Source organism: Macaca mulatta, chromosome 12 (assembly GCF_049350105.2).
Source record: "Macaca mulatta isolate MMU2019108-1 chromosome 12, T2T-MMU8v2.0, whole genome shotgun sequence".
In the NCBI taxonomy this organism is placed as follows: Eukaryota; Metazoa; Chordata; class Mammalia; order Primates; family Cercopithecidae; genus Macaca; species Macaca mulatta.
Genome location: NC_133417.1, coordinates 65,142,823 through 65,155,546, shown reverse-complemented (window position 1 = coordinate 65,155,546; position 12,724 = coordinate 65,142,823). Strand labels below are relative to the sequence as shown.

At 38.6% G+C, this 12,724-nt stretch overlaps 1 protein-coding gene and 1 long non-coding RNA gene across 28 annotated transcripts in view; one reads left to right on the top strand and one right to left on the bottom strand.

Annotated features, from left to right (window-relative positions):
• RBMS1 (RNA binding motif single stranded interacting protein 1) overlaps window positions 1-12,724 on the top strand; it is a 217,295-nt gene that overhangs the window by 159,139 nt on the left and 45,432 nt on the right. The window lies entirely within an intron of this gene.
• LOC144333385 (uncharacterized) overlaps window positions 1,258-12,724 on the bottom strand; it is a 100,313-nt gene continuing 88,846 nt past the window's right edge. Inside the window, exon 4 of the long non-coding RNA XR_013402004.1 lies at window positions 1,258-1,389. This is a non-coding gene — a long non-coding RNA (uncharacterized LOC144333385). The remainder of the gene's footprint in view (window positions 1,390-12,724) is intronic.

The following is a 12,724-nucleotide window of genomic DNA, read 5'->3' as shown; positions in this document are numbered from 1 at the left end:
CAACTCTGCTGGCAGGCTGTGGTAGCATTCTCTTGCTTATACAGTCCAAGTGTGTCTTTTACTAGGGATATGTTTATATCCTATCCCCAAATTTTTTAGAGCTGAAGTGAGTAAAATAGATATCATTTTCTTTGTCAGTCTGTTCTTCAGACTGGCTTTTCAAGGTCACAGGGCAGTCAGGATTTATTACTTGAGAAAAGGATGGACTACGTTTGGAAATCAATATGCTGGTGCAGTGTTTTGGATCAAAGCCAACTAGTGTTCCATCTAAGAAATGTTCAATTTGACTCTTGCCTTTTTAGCTTGTATCAGAATCAAGAGAAATTTCTAGGTAACTTTGTATACTGTTTTAATAGCTTCAGATAACTCTGTTTTGCTTCAGAGAGGATGTTTACTTTTACTCTCTGTCACACTGTTCTTGTTTTGAATGAAGCAGTCATTTATGGTTTTCAGTGTTGGAGTTTAATGCATTCACTTTACAGATTCAGACACAGTTACTTGGTTGTGTATGTGTGTGTAAGATTTCCAGTTGTGTGATTTACTTTAAAAGGAGTGACAAATTTAGAGACAGTTGACAACAGTGTAGGAACGAAAAGCCTTTCTGGGTTTTTTTTTGCGCACGTCCCCCACCCCCCTGCCCCGGCCCCTTATAGTTTTGTTTCTGTGGTGTTGGGTTGCGGGGGGCAGAGTGCTAATTTTTAATTCCATTTTAAGCACCTAAATTACCTTGCTTCCCTCCTGTGATTTTATGAGCTAAATTGGCATAAATTATAAGGTCATATTCATTTTCTAAGGCAAAATATATTTCCCTTCTCCTCACTGCTGCCATTTCCTTTTGAGGGGAAAATCATATTACATGTTTATATTTTATTCACTCAAACCAGTGTATGTTGAGAGGTTACAATATGCAAAAACACACACACACACACACACACACACACACACACACAAAAACTGTGCTGAAAAGTAACAAAAAAGTTGGGTCTCTCTTTTCTCAACATTTTGCCACATTAGATCACATTGCTGTTAGGGTAAGAAGGTAGTCTAGGTAAATGCTTGCAAGTCCCAAGTAATTAGAATTAGAAGTGCCCTTAATTGAGGGGTATGGGAGAAAAGGATAACATTTATTAGTCATTGAATATTCATTATATGTCAAGCACTGTACTGGTCCTTTATGACAGTGCTGTGAGGGAGACATTATCATACCACTTTACAGATGAGGATCCTGAGGCCAGGCAACTAACTCCACCAGAGTCCCAGGGCTGCCCATTGGCCATATCAGCACTTGAGGACCGGTCTCTCTGGTGGCAACTCTGTCTTCTTTCCATTATAACATTGTCTTCCTTATGTTTCAGTAAAGTTAAGTAGTATATAAACACAAAGGTGACACTGTCAAAGCAAAGAAAATACATTACAGGTTTTGGTGGGGGAGGAAGAAAATTTAAGAAATAATTATTGTCAGTTCATAAATTCAATTCAGAAATAAAAGGCCACTTTCTATAATCAAATTGCCTTTGCTTTAAAAGTTGGACATTAATCAGTGTTTGAGACATTTAGGGATTCATTTTTATGATAAATAATATACATTTTACTTGCAAAATTTTGAGTTTCATTTTCGGCACATATTTTCCTCTGACATATTAGTACTTGGGAGCACTAATTTGGATCTGGCCATCTGTGACTGCATCCTTAAGTGCTGCAGTACAGTGACTTGTGGTAAAAATATTGCCATAAGATAATGTAAATGACCTTTTGTGTGCAATGTGCTCTTAAAAGACCATAAAATAGTGTAAAGCTACTTTACCTTGATTGCAGATCATAATAGACTTGATACTAAACTGTAATAGCAAGTCTGTATAATAAATCAAATGCTTTATAGTATACTTTTTATTTAGAAGAGAAGTTACAAGTTTTTCATAGAATATGGCAAAAAAAAATGCATCTTAGCGATTTTTAATGAGGTAGTTTTAGTGTTTTATATGAATTTTTTAGTCCCAGTTATACATACATTAAACAGCATCAATTGTCACCTTTATATACTATTTATAATGGATTCACCCAGGAATGTCGATAAGACAGATAAACAGGAATGGTTCTCAATTTAGTGAGAAAAGGTTATTAGTCTCAAAATCTGGGTAGAGATGACCAGTTTCATTTGTACTCTCAAAGGATGTGTTGATCTGAAAATTTCAAAGTTATGAAAAATCAAGTATGTAGATGTCTCTATCTTCTCTTGAAAAAAATGTGATACTTTGTCCCAATGCTTATGTAATTCATTCTTTATCAGCTCACATGCTGTAAGGCAGCTAGGCTAGCTGAGGGTTAGACCACATGAGGATTGTCTGAACTTCTGCTAAATCACCTCAGATCTGCAGGCTCTGCGTCTGTGGCTGGAGCTGAAATTGTTTTCCTTTCCAGGACAGTTCGGAAAAGTGAACTTTGGGATTCCTTTTCTCCATCTTCTAAATTCACAGAGACAAGCCACTGGCTTTCCATTGCACAGATACCATGGATTATTTTTCTCAGATGTCAAGTTAAGCATTTAAGCCTTCTTCAAAGAAATCCTTTGTCTTTAATCTCTCCTGCCCTGTAGAGCCTTTCCATTCACCCACTCTGTCTCATCATCCCTCATTGTAATTTCTTGAACTTAAGTGTTATTGCCAGAGTACAAAAAGCAAGAAAATAAATAAAATGTGGCATCTCTTTCTGCTAATCCTGGACATGAAATTTTCGTTAATCTTGCTAAAATAATTGCTCTTGTGATTTCATTCTACAGTTCCAAATCCTCCAGCCTCATTCTGTTCTCTCTGTCCTTTTCTTAGAATGCAGAGTCCTCCAAGACCTTTGGAGACTTAAACTTCCATAACTCACTACATAGGTTTACATTAGATTCTTTATTGTCCTACAGAGCCCACCTAGATTTTTGTTTTCCCCAGTTTTTCTTACTCAACTTGACCTTCCCTCTATGTTTATGCCTCCTCTATTTAGCATCCATCATACAGGGTCTCATATTTTTAGTTATTTTTTAGTATTAAAAGTTTTTTTACATCCCCCAAATGACTGTCCTCCTTAATGGTAGGTTTGGCATCTGCTGTATTTTTCATAGGCCTTGAAAGGGCATACTGTAAACATGCTATAAATATTTGTGAGTTGATTCCTTGGTTTAATTCTCCTTTCTTGACTGTACTTATCTTTCCTGTAATCCCTTCACCTTCAGTGCCTGGTTTTCAGTTGTTTCTGACCTTTAGGTCTGCAGTAGCTCTTCTTGCCAAGCATTCTCCTTTAAACCCTGGCTTCAATTCCAGCTGCGTAAGATGTAGCTTCCTGTTCTGTATACACTAGGAATCTTTTATTCACAAAGGTACACTCAGCCATATAACACAAGTGGAAGGGGCAGTTATCTAATGTAAGAGTTAGGCCAGAACAACCAAATGAAATGGGGAATATCTTTCTATACCCTTAATTTTTGTGTCTTGGAAGTAGAAACATTGAAAATCTTCAGGGCAAAAGAGGTAAATGTCTTATAAAATTTATTTGATTTTGATTGCCTAATAAATTTTTACATCTTCTGTCTCATCTCCAAATACCACTGTACATACCAAGTAAATAAAGGAAATAAAACCAGCTGAATTATTCCAGGTAGTGAGAATTCAGAATAACATGGGTAATGACTCTTTCTACTATTTTTAGGCCTCATTCTCCAAAAAACTTTATTTGCTAAATAGATATAATATATACTTTGTGTTCCTTCCCCTATCCAACCACTGTTAAAAGAGCTAAAGCAAGTTTTAGGAAATCCCCTTTGTCTGGGAGGCCATTGAAAAAACAAAGCAGCCAAAAAAGTGAGTTAGAAAACTGCATTCATCTGTGTGTATATGTGTGAGGGTGTGTATTGTACTTTTTCTTTTTTCACAGCAACTCCAAAATAACGAGAGGGGGTTTGGCTTGTAGTCCTCAAATTCACTTCCCTCTAATAGATACGTTAGTTATTCCTTTTAAGCTTTAAAGCCAGTCCTGCCGACCCCTCACTGAGGTATATACTCTATTGGGCATGTTATTCCAAGATAGACCAATGTCATGTATCCAGAAGGTCTTTAGGCAGGTAACTTCTTCCTGAATGTCGTCACCATCTGTCTTAAGGACCTTAGCAATTACAGAGTCCACCCTCATCCTCTTACTCTTTTGGAGCTGTGCAGAGTCAAACTGGGAATTACTTTCAATCTGTGGAACAATCTGTGGTTGGTGACCCAAGTTTCTACAGCTGTCAACATGCTTGGCCTTTAAACTACAAAGCAAACGTTCTGCCTCCCATCTTTGCTACTTAGTTGTGTAACCTTGAATACGTCCCTTACTCACTCTGCTCCTGAGTTTCACATCTACAAAGTAGGAGTAATACTCCACCTCCCCAAAAGATTGTTATGAAGATTAAAATAATTATATAAGTTTTATATATATATAAAACTTAGAATTTATATATATATATATAATTTAGAATAGTGCCTGGCATAGGGTAGGAGCTATATACCTGTAAGTAATTACTTTTATTATTCCCCTGAATTAACTCATGAGGTCATACGTTTTCCCATGTTGATATTTTGTTTTTCTCTTCTTTTTCTCATTTCAATCCCCTGTCCCTCCTACTTGCTGATTATGGTCATTTACATAGGCACAGCATCTTTTACGGGATGCGTAAATCCCTGTTTGTCCTTCAGGAGCAGTTATTATGAAAACTATCATCCTATATGCATGAGCAATATCCTGCCCTTTCTCAAAGTTAAAGTATCTTTTTTGTTTAGACATATCCCTTTTTTTTTTTTTTTACTGTTGTTTTAAACACACCCATTGTGTTTTCAGGTTTAATAATGTTCATAAAATATTCTAAAACTAGCACAAGCACTGCAAATGACCCCATGTGCCTTAAATGAATTTACAACTGAAATGACCAATATTAAAATAACTTAACAACCATTATCGCCATCTGTTGGTGGTGGTTGGAGTGGACTCCACTCTCCAGAGCTTTGGCTTATAACTGGGACTCTTCAAAAGCTGCACGTTCCCTAGCACACAGGAAAATTGTGTGTGTGTGTGTGTGCGCGCGCGCGCACGTGCGCGCACACGCATGTGTGCACATGTACACACACACACACATTTTTACATTTGTATGTGCACATTGGATAAAGTCTATAATGATATGCACCAATAATCATATCCAGGACTTCAGGTGATTTTAATTTTTCAACCTACTTTTCTGTGTCTTCTAATTACAATAAGTTTGTGTTTCTTTTGTAAATATAAATTACCAAAAAGGTAGAATTTAGGAGGAACTAAGTGATGGAAGCAAAGGAGAAAATTAAGCTTTATATACTAATTGCAAACTAAGATACACCTAAATTTTATATTATAGCAGATGAAAGAGGAGATCTAAATGGAAGTAAAGAAATGAGTAAAACTGTGGTGCAAACTAAGGAAGTTTTAGTAAATTCTAAGCAAAAGGTTTTATTAGCCAGGTTCACTTGGGCCGAGAGGTTTGAACATGAACTTTTACCTGTTATCCTCTCCCTTTGAAATTCATATTATTGTATAGTCATGTCTCTTAATTATTCTTTATCTTTTTACTGTCAGAGCTTGCTCTGGAGTAGATTATCTACTTTTAGTGAAGAATATTGTAATCTGGGTAGCTGGGGCTGTGGTCTAACCCAGTTACTCTGAAGCCAGATAAAACCCAAAGAATCTTCATAGTCACTCTTTTTTTTTTTTTCCCCATAAAATTCTACACCATGCTGCTGTTTGGTCATGCACTTTCTTGGTGTCCTTAGAGTGTGAATTCCTCCAGTCAGGAGGTCTGTTTCTCCTAGTACATCATATGTCCCTTATTCCGTAACAATGAGTTTTTTTTAAACATGGGGTCTCACTCTGTCACCCAGGCTGGAGTGCAGTTACGCAATCCTGGCTCACTGCAACCTCTGCCTCCCAGGCCCAAGTGATCCTCCCAACCTCAGCTTCCTAAGTAGCTGGGACTACAGGCACACCACCACGCCCAACTGATTTGTATATTGTTTATCAAGAGGGGGTTTTGCCACATTGCCCAGGCTGGTCTCGATCTCCTGAGCTCAAGCAGTCTGCCCTCCTCACCCTCCCAAAGTGCTGGGATTACAGGCGTGAGCCACTGTGCCTGGCCGATGATTATAAATAAATAAATAAATAAATGAATAAATAAATAAATAAATAAATAAATAAATATTAAGCTACAGATAGGAGCAAGGGTAGGTGAAGATCTGGTTGCTTTGTGAATTTGTACCCAGATGTCTGTTACTCTTACAGGCATTGGTGATTGACAACAGAATTAGACTAAATGTTAACTGTCTATAACAGCTCCCCCTCACCCCTCACTTTAAATCTTACTGCAAGTAAAATGAGTAGAGAGAGATGATGACTGCTGTGAACCCTCCCACTCCTTATCCCAGTCCCTGAGGTGCCATTTGATATAAGGCTCCCTCCTTATATTCTAGATCTGGACCTTTCCTGGCCCTTTTCTCATGACATCAAAAACTATTGGTTCTATACTCCAGTGACACAATAAGGTATCCAAGTCACCCACTGAGGAGCTAACTTAGCTAGGGCCTGACGGATTTCAACGGTGCATCTTCCAGTTCTGGGGTCTGTATTTGAATGGGAGCCTCTTGTGCTGGGAGTGGTATAATTGAGTGGACAGCCCAAAAGAAGAATGTTTTAGGAAAGGGAAACCCTTCAGTACCTTAGGTAAATCCAAATAAGCAGCTTCCTGTGCCATTTGTTTGCAGAAGGCCAGTATGCAGCTGCCCCACAGACAGAGTGGAATCTGTTTTCTGATGTTCTGTGAAATCACAGTCTTTCAGTCTTAGCCCACAAATTGCAAGGAAAACCACAATAGAAAGTAAAACTGATAAATGTCAGAAATCATTCTTTTTCTGCTCAGCATCCTCTGTCTTGTTACTCCTCTTTCAACCGTAAGCCACATGTTTATTTCTTATGTTTGAAACGAACAAGTAAAAAATTGCCTGTGCTTAGAAAATGAGTATTTCAGTACCATACAAACCTTCCATTACTCTTCTACTTCCATACTCAGAGGTCATTGTTTCTCACAATCATTTCATTGATAAGTTGCCGTGAAAATTTACTCGTTTGTGAGCTCCGGGATTTCAGGCAAGGTGTAATGCTCAAAACTTGTATGAGCTTTTTGTTTTCTCATATGCACAAATGGGAATAATAACACCTACCTCATAAGATTGTTGTGAAGTTAATTAAATAGGAGCATACATGCAAAGTACCTGGCACAGTGCCTAGGACATAAGTAGGAAGTCAAAAAATGTAATGCCCTTTCTAGTTTCTTAGAAAATAGCCAACCAAATAGTTGAAGAGATTAGGGATAGTTTCATGGAAAAGATAACGTTTGAACAGGTTCTTCAAGTTCAAGCATAGGTAGAATAGGGTAATGGAGAGATGTTTAAAGTGATATTTAAGGTAAATTAATGCAACAGACAGGGTTGAAAGGCTGGATGCAGGGAGAACTATTATGTGTTTTTTGCATGTGTCTAGGAACAGTGAAGGGAGAAAGTGAATGTTGGAAACATATCAAAGGCAAAACTCAGAACTGAGTTATTGATCACCTGGATACAGGAATTACTGAGTTAGTGATGGCACAAGGACCCCGAGCTTGGTAGGAGATGGGGAGAGTGACAGTGCTAGTGAATGAAAAGAGATGAGAGAGACAGGGAAAGCCATGTTTGGGGTACCTATTGAAGATGAGATTTAGAAAGTGATGGGCTTGATATTTCACTACTTAAATATTTCACTAGATATTTAAGAATCCTAATAAAATATTAAGTTATTTAAGTGGAAAGAGGAAGAGAGAAAAACCAAAGCTTTGGTGATTTTAAAAAAACACATATACACACACAAGAACTGGGCAGCATCAGGAGATTGATTAATTAAAACTGTGGCACTGAATGAATTTCCTAAGAGAAGAAACAGTTAAAGACCAAATATTAAACTTGATGAAAGTACTCAGTTAAGGAAGGCGAAGAGGAAGTTGAATGGGCGAAGAACCCCTGAAAGAGGACTGTGAAAGATGGAATGAGATTAGGGAGTACCTGCCACAGAGAAGGGAGGTGCACTGGCATAGTGGACTCATGCCAGACGTAGCAAAGAGGCTGAGAGGGTGTGGTGTGACTTGCATTCAGCACTACTGAGCCTTTTCTCTTTGCCTACTTCCTCATTCCCCTTTCTCCATGCCTTTTCCTGTCTTTCCCATCATTAAATGTTGAAAGCAGAACTAGAAATGTCGAAAGCCAACCCTTTACCTTCCTTCTCCTAAGTAGCCTTTCTTCTGTTTGGTTTACAAAATGCCCTGAACTCGGAGAGCTCAAGCAGCCTCTTAATCACTGTGACTCTCAATCTCTTTACCCCAAATTGGCGTCATACCTACCATCCCTGCTGCTTTTGGAAAAATATGAAACAGGGATACAATCTAGAAGTGCTTTTGTCAAGGACTTGTGCACACAAGTATCTTTGTCCATTTTTTGTGTTCCTATAAAGGAACACTTAAAGCTAGGTAATTTATTAAAAGAAAAGGTTTATTTGCTTCGTGGTTCTGCAGGTTTTACAAGAAGCATGGCACCAGCACTTGCTGCTTGTGAGGGCCTCAGGAAGCTTCCACTCCTGGCAGAAGGCAAAGGGGAGAAGGTGTGTGCAGAGATCACATGGATAAAGAGAAAACAGAGGAGGGAGGTGCCAGGCCCTTTGCACTGGAACTAATAGAGCAAGAACTCACTACCACAAGGATGGCACCAAGCTATTCATGAGGGATCCACCCTCACATCGTAGACACCTTTCATTAAGCCTGATCTCCAACACTGGGAGTTTTTGTTTGGTTTGTTTTGAGACAGGGTCTCACTCTGTTACCCAGGCTGGAGTACAGTGATGAGATCACAGCTTACTGCAACCTCTGCCTCCCAGGCTAAAGCGACCCTCCCACCTCAGCCTCCTAAGTAGCAGGGACTACAGGCCCCACACCACCATGCCCAACCAAATTTTGTGCTTTGGGCGGGTGGAGACGGGGTTTTGCCATGTTGCCCAGCCTGGTCTCGAACTCTAGGGCTCAAGCCATCCCCTGGCCTTGGCCTTCCAAAGTGCTGGGATTACAGGCATGAGCCACCATGCTCAGCTGGGAATCATATTCTAACATGAGATTTGGGTGGGTGAAATATCCAAACGATAGGAGCTGGTAAATATCAAGCATATAACCTAGGTAGATAGATGGTTGCTGAAAGGTTGTCTTTAAATCACTTATTTTTTTCTCATTTGTAGATTTTTATAGATTATTTCTTTGTAAGCCTAGTGATCTGTGTTAATGTTGTTAAAATGCTCACAGTCTCAACAGGGAATTGAAGGTGTTTGTGCAGCATTATGCCTCTTAGATGTAATTGTCATTTGAACCTGAAATTATCTTTACTTTTATGCTAGTTAGTAATAATTTGATTACACGGAGTGAACATAGGGAAGATTAACTATAGGAGAGAAGTGGTTCAAGGTATTTTTTTTTCTTCTAGATAAATATATTTCAGCTTGTTTCAGTGCATAAAATACAAGTCTGTAATATTCACAGTGGCTTAAAATGCTACAAAATACTTCCATTTCCTAAAAAAATGTAATATGCTTTTTAGTCCTCAAAATCATTCATGAGAAAATTAAAGTGGAGCAAATGTGGAATTTTCGAAGTTAATATCTAGGAAAGTAGACTGTAAATGAGGAAACCTGAGACTCAGATGCATCAAGTAAGTTACATGCATTTCCCAGAGTCTTACTTTGATTTGTTTTGTTTTGTTTTTGAGATGGAGTTTCGCTCTGTTACCCAGGGTGGAGTGCAGTGGTGCGATCTGGGCTCACTGCAACCTCCGCCTTCCCAGTTCATGCGATTCTCCTGTCTCAGCCTCCCAAGTAGCTGGTACTACAGGCATGCACTACCACACCCAGCTAATTTTTTGTATTTTTAGTAGAGACAGGATTTTGCCATGTTGGTCAGGCTGGTCTCAAACTCCTAGCCACAAGTGATCCACCTGCCTCGCCCTCCCAAAGTGCTGGGATTACAGGTGTGAGCCACCACACCCAGCCTTACTTTGATTTTTAAGAAACAATTTTAAAAGTTATCTTTCCCAGTAATGGGATGGCTGGGTCATATGGTACATCTAGTTCTAGATCCTTGAGGAATCGCCATACTGTTTTCCATAATGGTTGAACTAGTTTACAATCCCACCAACAGTGTAAAAGCGTTCCTATTTCTCCACATCCTCTCCAGCACCTGTTGTTTCCTGACTTTTTCATGATCGCCATTCTAACTGGTGTGAGATGGTATCTCATTGTGGTTTTGATTTGCATTTCTCTGATGGCCAGTGATGATGAGCATTTTTTCATGTGTCTGTTGGCTGTATGAATGTCTTCTTTTGAGAAATGTCTGTTCATATCCTTTGCCCACTTTTTGATGGGGTTGTTTGTTTTTTTCTTGTAAATTTGTTTGAGTTCTTTGTAGGTTCTGGATATTAGCCCTTTGTCAGATGAGTAGATTGCAAAAATTTTCTCCCATTCTATAGGTTGCCTGTTCACTCTGATGGTAGTTTCTTTTGCTGTGCAGAAGCTCTTTAGTTTAATTAGATCCCATTTGTCAATTTTGGCTTTTGCTGCTGTTGCTTTTGGTGTTTTAGACATGAAGTCTTTGCCCATGCCTATGTCCTGAATGGTACTACCTAGGTTTTCCTCTAGGATTTTTATGGTATTAGGTCTAACATTTAAGTCTCTAATCCATCTTGAATTAATTTTCGTATAAGGAGTAAGGAAAGGATCCAGTTTCAGCTTTCTACTTATGGCTAGCCAATTTTCCCAGCACCATTTATTAAATAGGGAATCCTTTCCCCATTTCTTGTTTTTATCAGGTTTGTCAAAGATCAGATGGCTGTAGATGTGTGGTATTATTTCTGAGGACTCTGTTCTGTTCCATTGGTCTATATCTCTGTTTTGGTACCAGTACCATGCTGTTTTGGTTACTGTAGCCTTGTAGTATAGTTTGAAGTCAGGTAGCGTGATGCCTCCAGCTTTGTTCTTTTGACTTAGGATTGTCTTGGAGATGCAGGCTCTTTTTTGGTTCCATATGAACTTTAAAGCAGTTTTTTCCAATTCTGTGAAGAAACTCATTGGTAGCTTGATGGGGATGGCATTGAATCTATAAATTACCTTGGGCAGTATGGCCATTTTCACGACATTGATTCTTCCTATCCCTGAGCGTGGTATGTTCTTCCATTTGTTTGTGTCCTCTTTTATTTCACTGAGCAGTGGTTTGTAGTTCTCCTTGAAGAGGTCCTTTACATCCCTTGTAAGTTGGATTCCTAGGTATTTTATTCTCTTTGAAGCAATTGTGAATGGAAGTTCATTCATGATTTGGCTCTCTGTTTGTCTGTTACTGGTGTATAAGAATGCTTGTGATTTTTGCACATTAATTTTGTATCCTGAGACTTTGCTGAAGTTGCTTATCAGCTTAAGGAGATTTTGGGCTGAGACAATGGGGTTTTCTAAATATACAATCATGTCATCTGCAAACAGGGACAATTTGACTTCTTCTTTTCCTAACTGAAAAGGATTATAAATTATGCTGCTATAAAGACACATGCACACGTATGTTTATTGCAGCACTATTCACAATAGCAAAGACTTGGAATCAACCCAAATGTCCATCAGTGACAGATTGGATTAAGAAAATGTGGCATATATACACCATGGAATACTATGCAGCCATCAAAAAGGATGAGTTTGTGTCCTTTGTAGGGACATGGATGCAGCTGGAAACCATCATTCTTAGCAAACTATCACAAGAACAGAAAACCAAACACTGCATGTTCTCACTCATAGGTGGGAACTGAACAATGAGATCACTTGGACTCAGGAAGGGGAACATCACACACCGGGGCCTATCATGGGGAGGGGGGAGGGGGGAGGGATTGCATTGGGAGTTATACCTGATGTAAATGACGAGTTGATGGGTGCAGCACACCAACATGGCACAAGTATACATATGTAACAAACCTGCACGTTATGCACATGTACCCTACAACTTAAAGTATAATAATAATAAATAAATTTAAAAAAAAAAAAGTTATCTTTCAAATTTTTTCCCCTCAGTTTTTAGAAGGCAAGCATAGATAACAGTGCTTTTCCTTATGGTATGTTCACTATGGAGAGAGTATGGGGTTCAGTTCATATTTACATTATACTGTCACTTCATTTTCAGTAGCAGTATGCTAAATTTTAATGTTCTTAATTTTTCCTATATTCCCCAGCATCTATGACACATAAAGGAATCTGAACGTATTTCTCTTAGAAACTTCATGAAATTAATGATTAATCCCTGATTAATTCTTATATTCTTCATTATATTCTTGATTGCCCATTTCTTAGACACATATGCATGCACACAAGTTAGTGAGTTTACTGTATAATTATTATTACTGAATTACACGTGGTGTAAATAAGTGTATTTATGAACAGTTATAAAAGTCCTCAGTAAAAAGGATCTGTTTGGCACCATTAAGTGTGTTAAACATAAACATGCGCTCACACCTGCCCTTCTGTGGCGATATGGATCCTTGCAGTGCTGTCCATGGAACCAAAATGAATAGAATAATGCAAGCAGTTTTTCCCC